This window comes from Mirounga angustirostris, unplaced genomic scaffold (assembly GCF_029215605.1).
Source record: "Mirounga angustirostris isolate CCGP_5_RB_7025 unplaced genomic scaffold, mMirAng1.0.hap1 SCAF_4, whole genome shotgun sequence".
Classification (NCBI taxonomy): domain Eukaryota; kingdom Metazoa; phylum Chordata; class Mammalia; order Carnivora; family Phocidae; genus Mirounga; species Mirounga angustirostris.
Genome location: NW_026991712.1, coordinates 123,513,747 through 123,533,579, shown reverse-complemented (window position 1 = coordinate 123,533,579; position 19,833 = coordinate 123,513,747).

The following is a 19,833-nucleotide window of genomic DNA, read 5'->3' as shown; positions in this document are numbered from 1 at the left end:
GTCAGGGGAAAAAAGTGGGGGTAAGGTGCAAAAGGAAGGAGCAAAATGGAAGAAGGTAAAGGTAGAAGGTTAGGATGACTAAGGACTCTCATGTCTAATTTAATTCTTTTATACATCTTTCCTTAAAATTCTGAATTTCTTTGCCATCAAAAAAATAATCCCTTGAGGTCTAAAAAAACATGTTAGGAGTCAGTAAAAAGCTATAAAGTTCATAAATTTTTAAAATATTTCTCCAAGTTTGAATTTTAAGCCCTTTCAATTATACTCCTAAACCCGGATATCAGTAATGCCACTATTCACAATAATCACTGCACAACTAAAGTCTTGTTGCTCACACATTTATACAATACAGAAATGGCCCCAGTTCTGAATATCCATTGGAGGGAAGTTACTGTGTGGTAAAAGCTTGCAGCTTATTTGTAAAAAACATTTCATCCCCCAAATCATTAGAGAAACAATTCTTTCTCTTCCGCTTCTGGTAAATTTCAGTAGTTTAAATAGATTAGAATTTACACATGGTTTCAATAAATCTAAATGATAGAACAGAATGAAATGGATTCATTAATGACTTTGGAATGAACCACTTGTAGTTTGAAAGTTAACAAGGGTCTTGGTGGCATTCAGTCTTAGTCTCTAGAGCTCAAAAGAGGATTTTATCTACATTGTAACACAATGTTTTAATTTACAAACAGTCTTCTGCAGCTATTTCTTTTTTGGCCCAGCTCTATTCAAAAGAATGAAAGGTCCTTGGCATCATTCCTATTTTTCTCCTACAAGGCCAGTAGATACCCTATTTCTTCCAAAACAAACTTTCTCTTGTCTTCTCTCAAAATGTTGTCTTAGAACTCATTATTGACATCTCAATTTTCTGAACCAAAGCATGGCAAAAACATTTGAAACTTTTATTAGTGTTCACCCAACTAAATATGTTTTTTTGGTTTCCTTATTATAAAATGTAATGTTTCTCTGAATATTACATTAATTGTGCTGGGGTATGTTAACTGGTTAACTGAAAAAAAAATCTCAAATCTATCTTGTTTAGAATGACTAGACTTTGGACCAGAACCTCTCTGGAGTTCTTGCTATTTCAGAAAATGTATGAAAAAGATAGTAATTTAGCACCATGCACCTTATAATTAGCTTAATCGTTGTCAGCATGTAGCTATAAACGAAATACCAATTAGTCCTATTTGTATATCCATGGGCTTTTCTGGTTGTCTTTGAGTCAAAGTTTCTTATTTGTGCAACTTAGAGCCCCCGCAGTGTGCAAAGGAAAATGCTTTTTTAAAACATTTTTAAATGTGCAAATTAACTGCATATTTAGTTTCACTATGCAAATAAACTGAGCTGATAAGTTCTTATTAGCAAAAGACAGGTTTTGTAATGCTTAAAATTCAACAAATGTAGGAAAGCAATCTGTGATATGCTTCAACAGTCCACGAATGGTGGTTAGGTATTATTAGAGATTCAGTTACTGTTTAACAATCATTTAATGCCTATAGCTTCCTGTATTTAACAAAAGCCTGTTTTCCAAATTGAAGAAAACATGTATATCAAAATGAGTTGTGTTCACATATTAAGACAGGCACAGAGAAAAATCAGGACATACATACTGAGAGAAGTACAATACCATGAAAAAGATTCAAATATATATCGTGAAAGGCATCCATAAATAGAGAAAGTCACATACATACAGAGAGACCCACAAACATTCAGAGAAATAAATATATTCAGAAAGAAAAGAAAGAAAGAGAGAAGAAAAAAGAAAGAAAGAAAGAAAGAAAGAAAGAAAGAAAGAAAGAAAGAAAGAAAGAAAGGTCCAAGAAATGGATTTGAAATTCCTACAGAAGTATAATAAATGTTCACTAAAATCTGTTTCCTCCTGTTTTGGAAACACGGTTAGACAATATTTTCCAGTCTTGCTTGCAGATGTGGTCATGTGACAGTTTTAGATAATGGAAAGAGAGAAGGTAATGAGTTCCATTTCCACACTTTGCCCATAGGACATCCTATGTGCCTTTCTGCTCTGGCTGGATGGGGTAGAGATAAGATTTATGATGACCATAGTAGCTCTGTGTTAAAGAGAGCAGAGATGCTGTTAACCCAGATTTCTGACTTGGGACCGAGTATCTCCTCGAGTTCCTCTCTGCCACTTTACCATGCACCTGGGACCGTTAATGGAAAAAAAATAAATACCTTAGACCATTAAATGGAATGAAAAATATTTCTATAGTATTTGAGCCTCTATACTTCTAGATTTGTTACTTTGGCATAGCATCCTTGAAATAATGCAGTGAAGGAGATACAAACTTAAGGGACATCTTCCAGCTTCTTAACAACATTTTATTTTCCTTCAAGATTGTCAGAGCTCGTTGAGTTGAAGAAAATGTTTTCATATATTTGACTTCAGCTACCATGAAATTTTTGTTTTATAGGCCAAATACCCAGGCATAATGAAAGCAATAAGATAGTATAGTATAAACAGCACTGGCCTAGAAATTAAGAAGTATTATTTATATTCATGATGCTGCTCCTCCCTAGCTGATGAAATAGACAAGTGACTTTTCCTAACTAGAACTCGTTCTATTTCCACATCTGTAACATGTGAACACTAAAATTAAATGATGACCAAAGCTTTATCACACCATAGTTATCATTCTGTGATTCTTTCATTCAAAAGGGGTCAAAATATTACAGAGATTCACCTGTAAATAATAAAGCAAATAAATAAAACAGAATAAAGTTAAGAAAGGTGAAAAACTATACTGTATGCTTTGTTTTTATTCTATTTTTTCTGGGACTTTTGAGACTTGAGCTCTAGCTCTGATATAATCCTGAGCTAGTACTTATTTACGGTCTCATTGATTACTACTCAAAAATGATAGGATAATATGGACAATTTCTAAAATTATTTCAAAATCTAATGCACCATGGTGCTGAGAAATAGAAAGTGTTCATCTCCAGGAATAATTTGTTTATTGGAAGCTTTGTTAAACATACCCTGCTTCTGTGAACCAAAGAATTATTTAGGAAACTATCTGGGTTTTGAAACGGGATCTGCGTGATAATGAGCAAGTTGCTTAACCTCTCGGGACCTTATTGTCCTCAACTGTAAATGGTGGTTAACACTGACCTCCTACTACTGTTAAAAGGATTAAAGGAGATTAGGAACATGGAAGTTCCTAGGTTAGCCCTGGCCACTCCATATCCTCTCCAGATATGTGTTGATTTATTTCCCAGTTTACTGCACCGTATAGGAAGTGTATACTATACAGCAGGCCCAGCTTTGGCCCAAACACTTTCAAGTTGCTGTGAAATATTCAGGATGGTTAACAGAATCTTAAGTATTGGGAGAACATGTAGATTGTGGTAGAAAGACAGAGATGTGTCAATGTAAAATTAATGGTAATCACTGATGAGTATTTTCTTGGAGTTACATAATTTATGCTTAAAGAGAGAATGTTAATAATTACTTTTATTATTACTTGTTTAATATTAAGCAACTGTTTTTCAAAGTGCTAAAGGTAATTGAGATTTCTTGATTATATATTAAATGCCAGACATGCTTTTTCTCAGTTACAGACTTTAATCCTCATGATCAAATCTTCAAAGTTGGTAGGTAACTATCCTCTATTATTTGGATTAAAAAAAGGGTGGGGGCATGTCAACTAACCTAAGTCACCTGCTCAGAACCACCTGTTGAACTCAATATAGAAGGAAAACACATATATAGAGCCCCCATACGCAAGTCTGTCTAGCTCCAAAGCCCATTTTCTTTGACCATATCACAAAACTTTTCATAATAAAGTCTGTAACACCTTCAAATGAGTATGCTTTAATTTGCCAGCTCTTACCACACTTGCCATTCCTCTCAAGTGAGTTCATGTATTAAAATTCAGAAAAACACAGGGTGCCTGGGTGCTGCAGTTGGTCTTGGTTTCAGCTCAGGTTGTGATCTCAGGGTTGTGAGATTGAGCCCCAAGTCGGGCTCCGCACTGAGCATGGAGTTTGTTTAAGACTCTCTCTTCCTCTGCTCTGCCCCCTCAAATACATAAATAAATCAAAAACAACAACAACAACAAAAAACAAACTCAGGAAAACAAATCCCAGGACAGCAACTGATAGTTTTACTAATCCTCTCTAAGTAGTGCTTTGTATTGTGAAGGACACAAATGTCCCCAAATATTTAAATACACATATTTATTGGCAGAAAGTTAGGAGGTAGTAGGAACATTCTGATATGTGGTCAAGTCAAATATAACATAGAGAACAAACAAGGGAAACTTTGCTGTGACAGTTCCTTTGCATGATGTCATTTGGCTTTTGTTAGTAAAAATCTACAAATGACATCTGTTTATTCATTTGTGAACAAGACATAGCCCTGTATTTTGTACTGGGTCTCTCTACACAGTCCCCTGAAGGAAGGCCCCTTGTAAGTGATGATGTGTCAAAAGTCACAAAAAAACGTTAAAATTCTACTTCTGTTGAGAAAATAGTTCACTTGATGGATATGTGTGTGAAATGTGTTAAATCCAGATGAGAGTGGTATTTCTGTCTCCATTAGCAACAAACACCCAGGAGAATGAAATGTTTAACTTAAAGAAAAGATTGTTTGTGATCAGAATGGCAATTTCCTCAAGAGAGACCAAAATGCAGACAACTATGCCACCTGGACATGCTTCAAAATTTCAGTTCCCACCATTCTCCTGAATCATTATACGTGCACAAGTAGATGACTTCAGAAGAAGTTTTGCTGTTATGTCTGGAAGGAATTTCTTCATTTTTAAACGATGTTCTTTCAAGAATCGTTATCCGTAAAACTTGCAAGAATTGTCATCGGCTCTACAAATAAACTTTCTTTTTTTTTTTGATTATTGGTAATTCTTGAAATACTCTTGTATCTCTGGCTCACCTCAGCAGACTTCCTATATATGCACTCTGTGTGTACTGTCTACTCAAATCAGGCAAAGTTCCTACGTGCTTAACTGTTACATGTCTACTCAAATCAGGCAAAGTTCCTACGTGCTTAACTGTTACATGTCTACTCAAATCAGGCAAAGTTCCTACGTGCTTAACTGTTACATGTCTACTCAAATCAGGCAAAGTTCCTACGTGCTTAACTGTTACATGTCTACTCAAATCAGGCAAAGTTCCTACGTGCTTAACTGTTACATGTCTCTACTGGAAGACTCAATGGAAGGACTCAACCAGGTGCAATTCATGGCTAGGCATCATGACTGAAATGGGCGGTTGCATGTGCTTGATACCAAATCATTGGCTGAACGGAAGAGATTGGCTGAAAGAGAGAAATTAAACAGAACAGCAACAATACTATGAGATAAATATATACTAGTTCTTTCCTGTGACAGAAATTAAAATGAAAATAAAACCTAATGGCTTAAAGCAACGATTTTATTTGCTCCCAATTCTACAAGTCAGGGATTTAGGCTGGGCTCAGCTGAAAAATACCTCTGTCGGTCTCACCTGAGATCACTCATGTGGCTGCCATCATCTGGCAGCTCAGTTCGAATTGAATGATCTAAGATCATGTCGCTCACATGTCTAGGGGCTGGTGCTGGCTGTTGGCTGTTGCTGTGCAGATGATAGCGCAATTTGCTTTCTCATATTCCAATAAACTTGTCCAGGCGTCTTCATGTGGTACTCTCCAAGGACTGAAAACAGGACAAGCCTAAAGTGTCAGTGTGTTCTAAACCTTCTGCTCTTTACAGCTGAATGTTCCACTAGCCTAAGTTTATCCAGTGGCTAAACCCCTGATCTTAAAGGAGAATCAGGAATGTCACATCACAAAGGGACATTCATACAATGACAGTTGGCCCCCTAGTCAAAAACTATTCACATTCCCCCTGCATGCAAAACCTTCTTACCCCCACCTAAAGAATGACACCAAAGTGTTTGCTATTCCTGCAAATATTAATTTCTTCTCATCCTTTCATTCCTTTATATTATTTCCTCCCTACCCCACTGAAATTTCTTTTCATTTCTTACGGTGCTTTTGTGTTCTTGTCTACTGCTTGTGATCTCACCTTCCACCAGAGAAGTTTGTAGAGATCTGTGGGCAGTGATTCAAGAAAGGAATTTGGGTATCATTTATTTGAATTATTTATGTATCTACATTGTTGGGGGAGGAGAAAATAGATTCCCTCAGCTTTATTTTTCTCTTACAACTGATTTTCTACTATATCTTCTTTCTTACCCACTGGGTGATATTTTGGGTAGATCTAACTTTCAAGTAATGGAAGGGCAGCATTTTCAGATATTAAGAAATCCAATTAGAATAGAATTAAAGTTTTTACTTCACATCCAGTTTAAAGCTTCTCTTCCCCGAGTTTAGGCCTGAATTCCAAATTCCATATATCAGCTTTGGAGAAGGGGAAAGTGGTCAATTCATTCATTCTCCAAGAAGGAGCAGAAAGATGCCAAAATCAAAAGTGAGGAAAATGGCAAGATTTTTTTTTTTTTTTAATTGGTGCTGCTCTGATTTGGCTTTGCTGTCAACTGTCTGCTAGATACTCAAATATCAGCTACCCCTCGGGCAAGGCGTCATTGTGGACTACTCTTCCTGCAGGAAACTTTCCCCAGAAATCTCCAATAGGGGCAATTCCTCTTCAGCTGACTTCTTTTTACGTACCTAGTGCCTTAACTCTTGCTTCTGTAAGAACCCCTTTCTGCCAGGATGAGTCACCATCACAGCTCTCCTTTTGAATATGTTTTGCTCAAGAAGGCTAGGCTTGGTTGCTTTCTGTATTGACCACTCTGACAGACAGGAACTTACTCACCAGATCTTAGGAATATGGGTCATTTCCATTGTCTTCAGAGGTAGTGTCAGACAAGCCTTTTCTCTTAGCTTTTTAAAGTAAGAGTCAAGGACACTTTTTATAGCCCAAACTTTAAATGAAGGCCAGCTTTTTTTTTTTTTTTTTAAGATTTATTTATTTGAGAGAGAGAGAGCATGCAAGTGGAGGGAGGGCAGAGGGAGACTGAGAGGGAAAGAGAGAATCTCAGGCAGACTCCGCACTGAGTGCAGAGCCTGACTCAGGGCTAGATCTCACAACCCTGAGCCGAAATCAAGAGTCCGATGTTTAACCAGGCACCCCTAAGGTCAGTTCTTCTAAAATCTCCTTCACCATGCTTTGCTTTGGTGACACGATCAGAGGGTCTATGAGCTTCCAAAGCATGAAAATACCCCACTGGAGTAAGATGTCAATCTTCCTTTCTGGTAAGCAGGTTACTGTCTTCCACGTAGTTTTCTAGCTTCCTCTCTGGTATGATTTGTGTAGCAGCATCTCCCTTTCCTCCTCCAAAGAGAGGGGAGGGGAAATGCCTCAGTGCTTTAAATGGGAAAAATCTATTGAACAGCCTATTACTTAAATATTTATTTATTTATTTATTTATTTATTTATTTATTTATTTATTTATTTATTTATTTATTTAGGCTTTTCCTCCTCTGCACACTTAAGTTCGATTTCTAATGCAGCAGGCTTTCTGAAGTAACTATCGCTACTGTTCCTTATTTATCATTTGTCTATTCTATGCAGATTTACATATTTGTATATGCATGATGATGCATTCCAGGAGACTCTCCTCAGCCTAATCAGAAAAACATAAGACTCTTCTTTTTACTCTGTTGTACTTTATGATTGGTCCTGCCAGCATTAATCTCTGCTAGACTCACTTTTGCTTTGCTGCATTAACCAAAATTCTCTGCTTCCCAATCCTTTTTTGTTAAAATTCTCTTAGCCTCACTCCTCAAGAATATTTTTCTTCTAAAACCACTGAGTCTGTAAGACCAGGCTTCAGTGAACCCCTTGTTGAGTCCCATTCATGAGTAGCAAAACAGGTTGGTGATCCAGTTTTCACATAATCTTTCTGGCTTGGCTTTGCACCTTGGCTACCCAAATCTCTAGCCACCCAGCACAGTGTGGCATCCTACTGCTGTCACATCTCTCTGCACTGCTCTAAACCTTGGGCCATGATTTTTCACACCTCTCCTGACTCTTGCCAAATGTCATCTGAAGTACTCTACGAACTCCTTTATCCTGGGGCACCTGGGTGGCTCAGTTGGTTAAGCGGCCGACTTCTGATTTCACCTTGGGTCATGATCTCAGGGTCCTGGCATCCAGCCCCACATTGGGCTCTGTGCTCAGTGCAAAGCTTGTTTGGGATTCTATCTCTCCCTCTCTCTTTGCCCCTCCCCCCTTGTGCTCTCTATACATACATACATACATACATACATACATACATAAAATCTATTAAAGGGGCGCCCAAGCGGCTCAGTCGTTAAGCGTCTGCCTTTGGCTCAGGTCATGATCTCAGGGTCCTGGGATCAGGTCCTGCATCGGTCTCCCTGCTCAGTGGGGAGTCTGCTCCCTCTCCCTCTGCCTCTGCCCCTCCTCTCCACTTGTGCTCTCTCTCTCTTCCTCTCTCTCTCTCAAATCAATAAATAAAATCTTAAAAAAAAAAAAAAAGAACTCATTTATCCTGCTCTCAAGAATTCTAATTTCAGGTAGAACTTGATAAGATTTAGGCTGCAATTGTCATTTTAGGAAAAGCAGATTGATGTATCTATTTTCTTTGTTGTTTTTTTCTTTTCAAATGTCTTCCTTTCCAAACAATGAAGGTAAGGGATGGAAAATTCATACTGCACATGCAAAATGTCTAGCTCTCATTCAAACAGTCATTAAAACAAAACAAGTTAAGAGCATTTCACATTTTTAACATACCACCAAATATGTCTAGACTACACTAGTATTCAGGACCATATTCATAGATGAGAAGAAGCCCTTACTTTTCTATTTTAGATGTCTAGTAGCAGAAGAGTATTGGTTGATCCGGTATAATCTCTATCACTTAATTCTTCTCGTCTGCACTCTATTGAGATTATTCAAAGGAGTTCCTGCAAGTGCTCAAGCAAGACCAAAGGTATAGAAAATATCCTCTCAAAGGAGACCCGATTGAAATCGTCACAGCCCCAACTGTTTCAAGATGCGTCTTTTCTCTTAGAATATATTGTAAAAAATTTTAAATGGAGGGCACCTGGGTGGCTCAGTCATTAAACCTCTGCCTTCGGCTCAGGTCATGATCTCAGGGTCCTGGGATCAAGCCCCACATGGGGCTCCCTGCTCAGTAGGGAGTCTGCTTCTCCCTCTCCCATCCCCCCACCCCTGCTTGTGTTCCTTCTCGCTTTGTCTCTTTCAAATAAATAAATAATTTTTTTTTTAAAAAATTAAATGGAAAAGAGCTAGTTCACTCAAAATTCAAGTAGAAATTCAAGATCTAAGTCTAAATAGCCTGAATCTGGGCGCCTGGGTGGCTCAGTTGGTTGGGCGACTGCCTTCGGCTCAGGTCATGATCCTGGAGTCCCTGGATCGAGTCCCGCATCGGGCTCCCTGCTCGGCAGGGAGCCTGCTTCTCCCTCTGACCCTCCCCCCTCTCATGTGCTCTCTCTCTCTCATTCTCTCTGTCTCAAATAAATAAATAAAATCTTAAAAAAATAAATAAAAAAATAAATAAATAAATAGCCTGAATCTATGTTTGAATGTAAGATCAATTGCCTTAATGGGGGGCGGAGTAATATTTTTAAAGAGCTTTCTGGTCATGGGACCCCTAGGCAGAGGTGGACCCTCATCTGAGTCATGTACTTCCAAGGCCATGGCATAAGCTCTAGCAGTGTGTTCACCTGGGGTCAGGCATTTTTATAGCATTTTGAAAAATTGCTATTTTAACACAATTGTATCTATTTGCTATCATCTTACACTCCAATATCTCCAGTATTAGTTGTACATTCCCTATCGTCTTATGGCTTTGGTGTGGCAGGGGCATAGGGAAGGTGAAGAGGAGGTATGAATCTATTTAGTTTGGGTTTGGTAGTTTGCAGTGACTTCTGTATACAGTTCAAGGGTAGCTTGCTACCCACCCAGATTCAGGAGTGGCTTCAGAATAACCACAGCTGACCCACTGGGATTGTGACTGACACTGCAAGGTCAGAGGTCAGAGGGCTGTGTGAAAGTCTCCTGGGACATCAGCACTATGTGGCTAACGGTTCATGAGTTTCCTTCAAAGAATATTTAATACTAGTGAATAAGAGCCTTTGAAATACTCTGATACCTTACAGCTCACATAGGAAAGAATCTTGAGAGATGGTTTTCCAAATTTGACAATAATCCTAAAAATGCATTTGATATTACCAGTAATAGAAGCTGAAAGAAATTTTTCTAAAGCTAACAATAAAATATTTCAATCAACAGAAGATTGAATTATCTGAGAGAAGATTGAATTAAATTAAAATGTTGTCATGTGAAGTCGTAACCAGAGGACATGCAGCAAATTTTTAAGGAAAAAAGTGGAAGTAAAATATATATTAGAAATGTCTTAGGCAACTTATACATTTAAAATATTGCTATTTTTTTGATTTCATGATATTTGTGATTAGCTTTTAAAATTCTATAGTTTTTCATAATTTTTTTTCTTTTCCAATTTCATGTATAATTATAATGGTATTTTCTTTTAGACAGCTCCACACATTGCATAAACTTCAGGCCCCATAAAACCTGGATCTGCCCCTGCCCCTAGGGCGTATAGATTAGGTTAGATAGATGATGAAAGAAAGAAAGAAAGAAAGAAAGAAAGAGAGAAAGAGAGAGGGAAAAGTGGACAACTCTCTCCAGTTCACTTCAGCTTCTAGGAAGGAAAATTAGTGAAGGCAGACAATACCCAAACCATACAGGACTTTAAATCAATATTTCAATGCAACCAGCTTGCACTTAGGAGCTAACTAGGAGCCAGTGCAAAACACATAGATGACTCATAAATAAAGCAAACCTCCTAATGGAGTACGTGTGAAAATTAAGACAACAACAACAACAACATCCCATTTAAGAAAATTATCTGAAGAAGCCAATCCCCTTTCTAGAGATGGTATATCCTCAGTAAAACCCTGGGACACATTAACAAGATAGCCTATCTATCCTTTCCCATAATTGGCTCTTAGTGAAGGGGTGATGGATTTAGGAGCCATTTAGATTTGGAGAGGATTTTGTCTGAAGATAGATTTATGGTTAGGTAAAAGTTTTTCAGTCCGAATATTAAACTATTTTGACATTCAATAAAAATCCCATTGGTTAAAATAGGAATTCAAGTTCTGTTGTTTTTTGTTTTGTTTTGTTTTAAAATCCTTTGCTGATTTCTGGATTACCATTAGGTATGGTATTTGAATGAGGTGTTCATTGTCTCCCAGCTTTTCAGAAGTTTACGGCCTCTTCCAAAACAACATGTTTTTGGGTAAAACACAATTTACAAAGATGTACCTGAGCAATTTTTCCTAAATATTCTTCAGCAGTGGAATTTCAGTTGCTAATAAGTTCTGGGCAGAATTTATATTTTTGAATAAAAAATGAATTTTCTTCTTTTTAAATAAATCTCCGAGACAGAATTCCCTAAAATCATAACCACACAGTGTAAGAAGTAAAAAGTTCTGATGATAACCAAACCTGTATTTAAATGCAGCATTACCTCTTCTCCAATGAGAGACTCTGGGCATATAGCTTCAACTCTCTGAGCTTCATTGTATTCATACCTAAAATGAATCTCATAATGGAGCCTAAATCCTAGCCCTTTGGTGAGGGGTAAATGTGAACCCAGGTGAAAATGTTGTAACACAGGGCCTTTATACAATAATTAAAGGCATTGTAAAACTCCTTTTAACTTGTTATTTGCAAAGCTAATTAAAGGTAACACACTGCTAAAATGCTGGTCTCAAAATTTTGGAAGAAAATTCTTTAAGGAACTAGAATGAGTGACTAACACAATATTGAAGATCCAACAAACGGAAATAATGTGCAAGACCTGCCGACTTAAATGAGTTAGTGACACTTATTTAAAAAAATAAATAAATAGGGGCACCTGGGTGGCTATAGTTAAGTGTCTGCCTTCGGCTCAGGTCATGATCCCAGGGTCCTGGGATCCAGCCCCTCACCGGGCTCCCTGCTCTGCAGGAAGCCTGCTTCTCCCTCTCCCACTCCCCCTGCTTGTGTTCCCTCTCTTGCTGTCTCTCTGTCAAATAAATAAATAAAATCTTAAATAAATAAATAAATGAATGAATGAATGAATGAATGAATGGAAGAGGATGGAGAGGAAAGCAAGAGTATTTTCCCATGGTAGAGTTTACCTTTCCAGGCCAAGTTAGTGCTTCTGTGAGTTAGTGATGCTTAGCATGATTTGGAGTAATGGGTGTTTGTTTCTAAATGGCTTTTAGTGCATTGAGCAAGAAAATAAACAATTCATTTCATTACCACTGTTTTGTTTGGTTTTGTATTTTTTTGTTTTGTTTTGTTTTGGGAGGGGGATTTGCAGTTTAGATATTCCAATAAAGAAACATACTCTCAAGGACTTGAAAACCAATTTTCTGACTTAAAATTTCTTAAAATCTCTCTCTCACACACACACACACACACACACACACAATTTCTATTCTTTCTTTTTTTCCCATAGGGACAAAAGGGACATAAGGTTTAAAATCTTATAGGTGGTGGAGGAAATAACAATTACTGGACTTGATATTGCTTTAATTGTTCTTTTCCATTATTAAGAATTGCAAGTTTATCTTTCTTTTCATTAAAGGAAACAAAATTAAGTGAGTTATTACTATCCAAATTGTAATTTATCTTTTTAAATTTAATTTAGTGATATTATGCACTTGAAGCCTTTTAAGAAAATACTAGATTTTTTCTTTTTATTATGTTCAGTTAGTCAGCGTTACATCATTAGTAGTATTCTAAAAGTTCTAAATTTGTCCAAATTCTGTATCACTCAGAGTGGCAACAGCTACATAAGGATGACAATGACTGCTTTCATTGCACTGATTAAATATTTTATTATATTATCTTCTTCTTAAGACAGACTTATGAGATGTTATTTTTAACATCTTAAAGGTGAGGACACCGAAACTAAGAGGTAGCAAATCCCTTGCCATAGTGAGCTGTCCAGGAATTGATCAAATTAAAATGTACATTTGAACTCAAGAACCTATTAGGTTTCATCTTCTGCAAGATTATCCAGAATGAATAAATTCTTTCAATGACCCATGTTCTGGATCATTGTTTGGCTTAATAACAATAACATTAACGTTCACATTTAAAAATTTTTACTAACCCTAGAACTGCATTAAATCTTTTACATATATGATTTGTAAAGTCAGTACAAGACCCTATGATTATCTCCGTATCTCCAAAATACTGAATCTCAGAGAGGATGAAAACTGTACTTCAAAGTCCCACAGGTTTGCCTATCAAAGCCCATGCCATGTTATCGCTCCATAAGACGCCTTTCCCATGCAGATTAGGTAGGTACTGATGCAGCATAAATTGAAAAATGCCACAGTTTGCCCATAAACAGTGCTACCTGTGGAGTCTTTGGACCAAGTTATTATTTAAAGGCAAGGGATAGATGATTTATCCATTAAGTTATTATTACCCCGTCCAGATCGTAGCTAAGACTACCCTCGATCATTCAGAAAATAGGGCTAACAGAAACACAGTGGGCTGTTGGCCAGAGAAAATCTTAGCCTAAAAGAACAATTCAACTAGAAAGCAAAATCATCAGCTGTGTTATCAGCTTTGTGTCAAAATAAAGAGCAAATTTAAAGTCCTTTAAAACAAACAAATAGAAAACTTGCAAATGATGAACACAAAGATCAGGATCTTAGCTTTAGGTGTATTGATAAATACATTGAATTTCTTTTGAAGAGGTCAATAAACTTTAAAGAGCAAGATTTCTCAAGACTTTGTATTGCTTGCAATTTTTCAACTGGTAACATTTCATTAACACTCTGGCACTGTTATTTCTTTCATCATGATTCAAACGTTTGTAGGTAAAACAAGTTTTCCAAAAATTGCATAGATTTTGCTTAGAGCCACCTTTTTGCTTGATGTGAGATGTGTAAACTGGCAAGAGTTTTTTTTTTTTTTTAAGATTTTATTTATTTATTTGACAGAGAGAGACACAGCGAGAGAGGGAACACAAGCAGGGGAAGTGGGAGAGGGAGAAGCAGGCTTCCCGCTGAGCAGGGAGCCCGATGAGGGGCTGGATCCCAGGACCCCGGGATCATGACCTGAGCCGAAGGCAGATGTTTAATGACTGAGCCACCCAGGCACCCCTGGCAAGAGTTGTTAATACTCTCTCTGCTAAGTGCAATGGAGATCTTTACATATTCAAAATAGATGAGCTCCAGAAAGGCAGTCTTTAAATAAAGTAATATTCATGCATTAAATAAATCTATATTAAGGCAGAAGATATCTTTGTCCCACAGAAATGTTTGCTGAAGCAAAAGGAAAGAAAGGAGTGGGAAGTTAACCACCACTACATTAATAGTATGACAGCGGTCCCTCTGGGCTATATTTTGTTGACACATCTGAAGAGTCATACCACTTGTTTTTTCCATGAGAATGCAAAATATTTCTTGCACCAAGGAGAAACAGGTTTGTCTATGGAGATTTGTTCATCTTTCTGGCTCTGAGTCTCCAATATAGCGCTGCCCCTCTTACTCCAACTTTGCCATTTCTCAGTATTCCCACATGGGACACTTATGAAGGCCTTTGGAATCCTATGTTCTAGGGGAACACTAATAAAAAAAAAAAATTGTAGAGCCATTAAGTTGTCAAAGTACACACATCAGTCTTTCTTTCCTGTTTCCTGCCTTCTATATTTTCTTCCTGACTCCCATCCCTGTTGCCCTGTACTCTCTTCTCCACAGGAACCAAAGGTGAAAGATTCAAGGCAAAAAAAAAAATAATAATAAAATTTTATTTATTTATTTTTAGGGACAAAGAGCAAGAGCGGGGGTTTGAGAGGGACAGAAAGAGAAGCAGACTCCCCGCTGAGCAGGGAGCCCGATGCAGGACTTGATCCCAGGACCCTGGGATCATGACCTGAGTTCAAGGCAGACACTTACTGACTAAGCCACCCAGGTGCCCAAGGCAAAAATTTTGAATAGACTTCTCTTTTCATCCCCAACCTACATTCCTGGTTCAAGTTTTTCCTTTTAAACTCTTCCCTGACAAGGAGGCCTCCTTTCTTCTCTAGAGTATTGTCTGAGAAAGCAAGACATAGTCCATAAACACTGATTGGTACCAGAGGATCATGGAGAATCGTTACCTAAAAGGAGAAATCTTTTCAATGTATTCACAGCCAAAGAATCATTTTTGGGGATGCTTATATTTTTTAACTTCCAAATTTCTATCCAAAAAAACATTTATTATGTACAAGTACCTGTCAGATCCTGTGTTAGTTTTCAGGAATACAAAATAATTTGGATACGGGCTCTGCTTTCAAGTGTCTTTCCATTTAGTATAAATGTGCCTGAATACATCTAGGTATACATTGGTTATGGTAGATTATGTTCCCGAAGATGATCACAATCTCCCATTTTACATATTCTTTTGCAATGAGGTTTTGCCACTCTCCAGAAAGATATATTACTGATTTTCCTTCTCTTTAAATCCAGGCTTGCCCTATGAGGTATTTTGACCAAAAATATGTGAAGAAAGTGATGCCGCATGATCCTCAAGTCCAGGCCTTACGAGTCTGTTTGCAATGCTCTTTTGTGGAAGCCAGTTACCATTCTGTAAGGAAGCCCAAATTGCTAAGTGCAGAGGCCCCAGTGGAGAAAACTGAGGCTTCCAACTAATAGATTCACTGAACTGTCAGTTAGAAGCTTGCTCCAACTGTTGCCCATGCGGCTGAGGGCATTTTGGATCTTCTAGTCAGCCCAACATCCCAGAGAATAGCACACGAATCAGAATAACTGAGTAGGCAACCCACAGAAGTATGAAAATAATACATTATTGCGGTTTAAGCCACTAAGTTTGGGGGTGGTTGGTCATGTAGCAATGGATGATTAAGAATAAGGGGTATGTAATTTTGATTTTTTTTTTCTGGCGCTTGCCTCCCATACTTCAATACATAAATAAATGAATGTATGTATATGAATAATATGCTATATTTAAGTGAGTAAACATGAATTTTATTTTAGTTCTCAGAAAAGTAACACTATGCAAGCAATCAGTTCCATTGTACAGTGGAATGGGGAAATATTATTTCATTCTTTACTCAACAAGAATTCAAAGGACTTTGTTATAAACCGTGCATACTTCTTGGCAACGGAAGAGAAAATACCATCTCTACCTTGAGTAATTCTCAGTCTGGTGAAGGAGATGGAGAAATGCACCTCAGAAATAAATGATGTAATACATGGTAGGATGTTGCTGACTCCCTTGATACCCGACCTTCACATCTCTTGAACCCCCTTCAGATTTCAGCTACTGCCAAAGTTTCCGTGTGACCTCAGACACCCATTGCCATGGCAGGGATGCACCTCGGGCTCCTGCTACCAATCTTCCTGCTTTTTGCTCTCAGGACTTCTCCAACACAACGGAAGCCTCTGCCTGAACATTTAGGGCAATTATGACCACCAAAGGCAACTACCAACCAGTGAGGGAGAGCAGGTGGCAATTAAGTGCTCCAGGCTTCATCATTGAGATGGAAGCATTCTGGACATGCTTCTCAGAGGTTCTAAGATAACTGAGCTCCTGTTGCTTTCTGTGACAACCTCAAGTATGCACGCTTACATAGACTTTTTTCCTTCCGTGTCCCACTCTCCTTTTTTCCTTCTTTCTTCACAAATAAACGACCTGCATCGAGTCTTGTCTCAGCCTCTGTTTTTGGGTGAACTCAAAACAAAACAATGGACAGTGATCTGGGAACAGAGGAGGGCCACTTGAGATTGCAATAAGATAAGCAAATGGTCTTTGAACTGAACATATGGTCAGTAGAACACATGTTGATTGAATGACTAATGACTGAGTAATTAAAGGAGGGAACTATCATCTTCTAATCTGAACATTAGGCATTTGATGACTTTAAATCTACGGTACCCAAATTCAGGTTTTCTTCAGCTATTTAGAAAGGCAGCAGAAGAAAATCGGAGAGAGCAAGATGGCTAAAAATCGGATGAATAAATGCAGTTACCAGATGTTCATTTTAAATGTAAAATTAATGTGGTGAAAAAGTATATAGTTTGTCAAGAGTGTCTATGGAATGGAAAATATTAATAACAAGAATGTCTTATAAATGATGTACTCCCCAAACAGCTGAGTATACAAGATAAATTCAATTTCAAAGCCTTTGTGTCATTAACAAACTACTCATGCTTCTCTCACTAGGCTTATGGGTTCTCCAGGACCTTCTGTGCATTGCCTCACATGGTAAAGATTCATTAACTTCTCTTCCCCGTTTTGTTATTGTTTGACCTCTGAATTAATCTGTCTCTGTAGAATTTCCATCACTATTGTTTTTTCCAGACCAAATTAAGGAAGAGTAAATTCAACTTGAGTGAAAAATATTGCACAACTCCTCACTACTTCGAGTCTTGTTTGGAGTTGCTTGTAGGCCAGCAAAAAGAGCAGGGAACAAGGTGCTCCATTTGATTAGAAGTGTCCAAGTTTTAACACGATGTTTCATAGAGTTGTTTTTTTTTTGTTGTTGTTGTTGTTGTTTTTTATTGGTGCAGGAAGAATGATCCAAGTGCTAATGATTAACTTCAACTTTGGGTAAAGATAAATAAGTGTGATCAGATTGGAGTACAAGAGTTCAGCCTGGAAATGAGCCTTTTTGTAAAAAAGCCATTTGCTTCCCCTTGTGTCACTTACAGATGCGTAAGGAGAAGGCATAAAAGTTCATCTTCTCAATTCCACTTGAATTAGATTTATTCATACGGCAAAGTGTGAAGAATCAGGTTTGTGAATGTGTGAAGTGAATCAGAAACATACATGGGCCATGTGTATCTTTAAATACTCAATTAGGTTGGCAGTATTTCCATTTGTGACAAGTTTGATCTTACAGTGATGCTCAACAAAAGTAATAGTTACAGATACATTTTCAAGAGTCATGTTAATTGTTATATTACTTAAAAACCAAACTTGTGAATTGGGCCATATATTTGAAGTGTAGTCTGTGCATATGTGTATATTTGAAAATAGACTTCTATTATAAATTATGTAATCTGTTTTATGATGTTTTCATTAGAATTTCTACAAGTCATTTATAACATACTTAACAGTCTGTTTTTCTAAATGTTTTTTTTTTCCTTAACATGTTTTGCCTGTTTTCTGTTTCAAGCCAAATATTCAAGGCATTATATTTTAAATACCTGTATGTATTTTTTCTTTTTGTATATCTCAGCTCCTTCTTAAATTTTATTTATCATATTTTTGAAAACTCTGCCTTATGAGGCACAATAAAGCCTTGATTCTGTGACTACCCTGCTCAGTATTTCCAGATTGCCACTCAGCTCCGGGCTGACAGATGAAACTGCTCTAAAGTAGAGTATTCGCAGAAGGATGCCTTTAATGTTGCTTCATTCCTGTTTTCACCTATGCCGAACTTCTAAATCTTAGATCAGGGAGAGTCCAGCCTATTTAGGGATCTGAGAAGCACAATCATCACTATCATTATGACCCACTCAGATTTTAATTCTGAATAGAACTAAGCAATCAGAGATTTTTGTTCTGCTCTCTTCCCCACTGTATCCCCAGTGCCCAGGACTGTGCCGGGCACGCAATACGAACTCAATAAATATTTTTTGAATCAACCCACCCTCACTAATTATAGCCCCATATTAACAATAAAATCATTTTGTTGATTTGTAGTAAGGACTCAGGGAAAGGGATTTTGAGCTGTTCAGTTGGACCTAGAGCCAACAAAGGGCTCCTGTTCCTCGTAGAACACTTTTGAAACTTCACCCGCCCCCCACCCCACCAAGCACTGCTGCGGCTTGAGCCTGGCAGAGCTCAGCAGTGAGACCCTCAGCCTCATGCTTGTTTCCCCCGGCCCTCAGAGCAGCCAACACGAACCTGGTGGCCAGCTGTCTCGGACATTTTTGAAGCATTGTCAACACTGCTGGGCATATTCTCATTTTACCCCTGCACACTCCCATCCGGGACATCCCCTCCAAGCTGTATGCTGACGGTCATGCCAGGTTTGAGTCTTACCCTTCTCAGAGTCTCATGTGTTCTCTCTCCCAAATACACGCTTAGCCACAGGAACTATAACACTATGATGTACATGCATCGATGCTAATTTGGATTCTCCCCCTGCCAAAGAATAAGTGTTAATGACAAGCCAGCATGGCAAACGAAGAGCCTCCGTCCTGGCTATGTATGTGAGCAGGGTTCTCCGTGGGTAATAATGATATTAGAGACATCTTAAAATCTCTCCGAGTGGGAAGATTATCTAAATTAAGGCAGGCTAGATTGCAGCATCAAGTAGACCAAACATATAAGGATATAAATACAAGAGAAATGCATTTCTCACTCAAAATCAGTTCTGTTGGTCAGGCTGCTTTGCTTCATGCAGTCATTCTGATATCTATGACAACAAAGATGGCACCATCTCTGGTACATGGTTTTCAGGGTTGCCCTGGGGGAAGTCTTTATGCCAATCACATGGCAGAAGATAGGAAGGACTTCAAGGAGTAAATTCTTATTGGCCGTACCCGGAAGTTGCACCTCAATTATGCTCACATGCAACTGGTTAAAAACTCAGTTGCCATTCCTAACAAAGAAGGCAGAGGAATTTACTCCAGCTGAAAGCATGTTAAGAAGAAACAGCTTGTGGCAGCCACGAACATTCACTGTTCAGGTCTCCGGCAGCAGAATGCATAACTGACTACTGCCCCCAGCATAATGAAGATGATGCCAAGTCTAATACTGCAAGTCTTCAGGGAACATCCTTTGACATACCTTCTTCCTTAAACTCTACCTG